The sequence below is a fragment of the Rhodamnia argentea genome, chromosome 6 (genome assembly GCF_020921035.1).
Source record: "Rhodamnia argentea isolate NSW1041297 chromosome 6, ASM2092103v1, whole genome shotgun sequence".
NCBI classification, from domain to species: Eukaryota; Viridiplantae; Streptophyta; class Magnoliopsida; order Myrtales; family Myrtaceae; genus Rhodamnia; species Rhodamnia argentea.
The window spans coordinates 395,001-400,000 of NC_063155.1; positions in this window are offsets into that span (position 1 = coordinate 395,001).

Consider the following 5,000-nt stretch of genomic DNA (forward strand, 5'->3'; position numbering starts at 1 on the left):
ACTTTGATTTCTCATAAGGTGCCGGCGGAGTCCTAAAAGCAACATCCGCCGATCCCTAGTCGGCATCGTTTATGGTTGAGACTAGGACGGTATCTGATCGTCTTCGAGCCCCCAACTTTCGTTCTTGATTAATGAAAACATCCTTGGCAAATGCTTTCGCAGTTGTTTTTTTTTTTGGTAAGGTAAAAATGTATTAACTTTTCAAAGCACTAGGTACAAAATGAAAACCGGACACAAAAACCATGAACCTAAGATGGCATTGTGTGTGCCATATAGGGTTCAACGGTGTACCGGTTGAAAAATACAAGAGTGCGTACGAAGCACCTAGACAACGGCCAAACGAGCCGGAGGAGAGCTACATAGGCAGCAAAATAAAGACGACACACCTAGCTGAGAATGTAAGCAAAGGGCCAACAAACGGCCAAAACAGCGAGGCTGCACAAAAAGGAGGGAAGGGGCGGCCAAAAAGATATACTCGCCCAACGCAGCTAAAGGAATGCTGCAGAATCGAATATGCAGGGGAACGGATACGCGGGCAGGCGTCTTCAGCACGGCTTTGCAGTAGACGATGCCCCGTAAATATGACAGAGCCGGCATTGGCAGAACAGCGATCGAAGGTGGAAGTGGGGCCTTCAACTTCTGGTTTGTGTGAGAACCTCCACTGGAAATGGGGTGTCGGACGTTAGAAGCAGCAATCGGCATCGACGATTGCATCGGTGATCAAAGATAGTCGGTGATAGGGTCCAATTTCGCTGAAGTACTGCGTTGCGTGGCGTATCCGAAACAGGGCTAATTGAGACAGCTTTGTCCTTAATCATCTTTGTGAGGTGCATTATAATAGAAGGCAAGAAGAGATCCTTGGCACGAAATAGAATGTTGTTTCTTTCGATCCATATGATATGGCATAATGCGCCGAAGGAATACCTGGCTATTCGCGAATGGAAGGATCGTCCGCCGATGTGTGTTTGGGCCCAACGAATAGTATCCCCCCAAGGACGATTCCTCCAAGTGATATTGCATTTGGACGCCCATATGGATGCTAGTTGGGCCGTGGTCTCACATCCGAAAAACAAGTGACTAACCGAGTCCGGTTGTGTACGGCAGAAGGCACAAGCTCCCTCTTGAATTCTGCAGTAGCGTAAGAGAAGTATTTGGGTGGGGAGCCGATCAAGGAGGGCAAGCCACGGGAGGAAGGCATGCCGTGGCGCAAATGTAGAGTCCCATATAAAAGAATGCCATTGGACCTTGCTCTTCTTTGGTCTGATAGTGTCCCAAGCCGAAGCAATGGAGAAGTCCCCAGACGGATGCCCATTCCAAGTGAAAATATCTTCCTTTCCTTGAGCTAGGGGGGGGGCCGGTTCCAACCAGGAAAGAAGCGTGTGGAGGACGGTTGAGGGAGACCAAGTTGAAGCAAAATATTCCCCAACTGTTATGCCCCGTGGGATCCTGGATTGATATATATCACGATTGGCGAATAGTTTGTAAAACGGGCCTCTCTCGTGCCAATGATCGAACCGAGAATGAAACCATGTGTCCGTTACCGATCCGCCATCTAAATAACGGCTGAAATTCCTGTCGTAGCTCCAGGATTTTCTTCCAGTGTCCAGGAACAAAAAGTGGGTTTGGTGGCCACCCGTAAGTTGACGTTCTTTAAGTAGGTGGAGTGGATCCACTTGCACCATAGGGATTCTTTATCCGAGAAGAGGAACCAGATGTGCTTTAAGGTCATCGCCTTGTTGGAGTCGGCCAATCTGCGAATGCCTAATCCGCCCTCGTCTTTGGGATGGCATAAGTCGCTCCATGCAACCTTAGCACCCCCTATGCCAAGGTCGGGTCCCTTCCACAAGAATTGGCGCAGAATAAGCTCAATGCTATTCAAAACCGACACGGGTAGGGTGAAAACGGTAGCCCAAGTATACGTGTATCGAGTGTAGGACCGACTCGATCACCGTAGCCTCCCCGCATAACTAAGGAATCGTTGAGACCAAGACCTAGCTCTAGCAGTAATAGCATGTACTAGGAAGTCGCAGTCTGACTTGCTAATACGGGATGAGATAATCGGAACTCCAAGGTACCGGAATGGGAGGTTACCTTCTCGGAATTCCAGGCACCGGCGGATCTGGTCTCCGACCTGCGAGGAGCCCCCTGAGAAGAAGATGTCACTCTTTTGCGGATTTGGTATAAGGCCGGACCCGGGGAGGAGAAGAGGTGTAGCCCTTCCTTGAGTAGCTTAATGGCCCGAATATTCCCTTTCGTGAAGAGTAGGACGTCATCAGCAAAGAATAAGTGGGAGAGGCGAGTGGACTTACATCTCCAATAGTATTTGAAGTCCGGCGAGGAGGTTTTGGCCTGAAGGATGCCGGAGAAAACTTCCATGACCAGCGTAAATAGGTACGGCGATAATGGGTCACCCCGGCGAATGCCTCTGGAACTAGAGAAGAATCCGTGTAACTCTCCATTTATGGCGATGGAGAATTTGGCCGTGGATACACACTCTAAGATAAGGTCGACCATGAAGTCCGGGAAACGAAAAGCTTGCGGAACCAATCGAAGGAATCTCCAATCCACCGTATCATAAGCCTTGCGGAAATCCACCTTAACCGCACACTTCGGGAGGTAGGGATGGTGATGAAAATCAGTAAACAATTCTTGGGCGAGCATAATATTGTCGCTAATCCGCCTCCCTCTAACAAAAGCCGTCTGTGAAGGTGATATTAAGGACGGCAATAGGTCCGCTATCCGGTTGGACAGAATCTTAGTAATACACTTGTACAATGTATTGCAACAGGCAATTGGGCGAAAGTCTTGCATGGCCGAGGCGTTAGGGGTCTTCGGCACCAATGAAATTATGGTCGTATTAAACTCCTTAAGGAGTTTCCCCGTCCGAAAGAACTCCTGGATTGCCGAGGTAACCGAAGGGCCAACAATATCCCAAGAATACGTAAAGAATTCAACGGTAAAACCATCGGGGCCGGGGGCCTTACCTCGCGCGAGGGAGAATAAGGTGCTGCGGATTTCCTCATCTGTGATGGGCCGTGACGGGGACAATATTTGGTCATCTTGAAGGGTGCGGTGCAAGAAGCCCCGAATGTCTAGGAGAGACGGTGTAGAAGCCGGTGATTCCCCATTCAATAGCCCGTCAAAGAAATTGATTACGTGCTCCCGAACTTGAGCAGGCTCCGTGATAGCCATTCCAGCAGAATCCGTGACAGAGAGGATTCGGTTGTGGAGGCGCCTCTTGTCGACAAAGTGATGGAAGTAGCGGGTATTTAGGTCTCCCTCCTTGAGCCAGCGAATTCTCGATTTTTGCCGGTAGAAAGATTCTTCCTGCTGCCGGAGCGTGGAGAAGGCGCGTAAGCACTCCGGCTCCCCGTCCGCCGGCTCCCGATTTGCGGGATTAAGCTGGAGTTCATCCCGCACCGATGTGAGGGCTTGTCGGGCTTGCTCGGTTCGGTGAGTGATGTCTGAAAATGAGCTTACGTTGAGACTCTTCAGCCTTGCCTTTAACGGTTTAAGTCGCAAAGCATATGACAAACATATGGGTGCCGCTAATTGGGGAATCCCACACTTGCTTGACGATGTCTTTGAAGTTGGGATGGGTCGTCCAAAAGTCGTAAAATTTGAATGGCTTCCGTGAGGTTGGTGGAGCCACAATTCTGACCAGCATAGGGGCATGATCGGAGATCCCCGGGGCAAGGAAAGTAGCCTCTGAGTATGAGTATAAGTTGGACCGGTGTTGGTTAATCAATACCCGATCAATTTTGCGTTGCTTCCGCAAGGCGCCCGAAGATGTCGACCAAGTGAATCTATGGCCGACGTACCGTAGATCGTCCAATCCCGCCTGGGCAAGACATTCACCAAGCTCATCAAAGGCCGGTATCCACGCATTCGAGCTACCCATCCTATCCGATTGGTCTTTGATGGCGTTGAAGTCGCCGGCCACCAGCCACGGTTCCTGCGTCGCGCTGAAGTTTACAAGGTCTGACCAAAGGCTCCGCCGGGAGATGAAGGTGTGTCCACCATAAACGATCGAGAGAACACAAGGCTTCTTCTCATCAATGAACCTGATTCGTGCATGGATGAGCCGAGGGGACGACGACAACATGAGCAAATCAATGGCGTTAGGATTCCAGCCAATCCAGATCCGCCCAAGTGGAGAATGATCGTAGTTGGCTAACCATCGCCAACCAGGACAAATATTAGCCGAGACCGTGTGAAAGGAGGCGGCCTTAACTTTCGTCTCTAAAATGCCAATAAGAGAGAGACGATTCGTACGAATAAAAGAACGTATCTCCGCTTGGCGGAGGGGGTCAACAAGACCCCTAATATTCCAAATGCCGAGAAACATATGTACAGAGAGGGGGGATGCGGGTTACCAGCCTTTTCTCCGGCCCTTCTTCCTCCTAGGCTTTGGATTGCCCGTCTTTGAGGAGGAAGGGCTGTTAGCTTCCGTAGGGATCAGCTGTGGAGCCGTTTCATTACGTCGGAATTGCTGCTGCACATGGCCACCCGGGAGAGCGCACACCGTGGATCGTGCCCTAGTGAGAGGGGGGGATGGGGATGGGGACGAGATGTCCTCATCCGTATCGCTACCAATGTTGCTAACTAAATCTCCCTCATTTTTCGACCCCGAGGGACAGCATGATATCTTGCTCTAGGAGAGCAATCCAGAAAGGGATGGTTCTTTGTGCATCCGGCCGGTGGGGTTGCATCGGCTGAAGCCGATCAACAGCGGGGAGATCCGCTGGGGGCTGGTCCAAAGGTCCAGCATGTGATTGGTGAATCCGTAAGGCTTCCGAAACAGCAGTGTGGTGGGCGATCCCGGACGTGCCCGAGGCCGAGCAGTGCAACGTCAGGCCGATGGGGCGCTTTCTTCCTCCTTTCATTTTTGCGTGTGACTTGTTGCCACTCCTCCGTAGGGTGCCGCTGGGGTGGAGGGGCCTGAGTCTTTGCTTCCTGGACGACACGGGGGAACCCAACAGCTCCATGTTTGTGCCCAA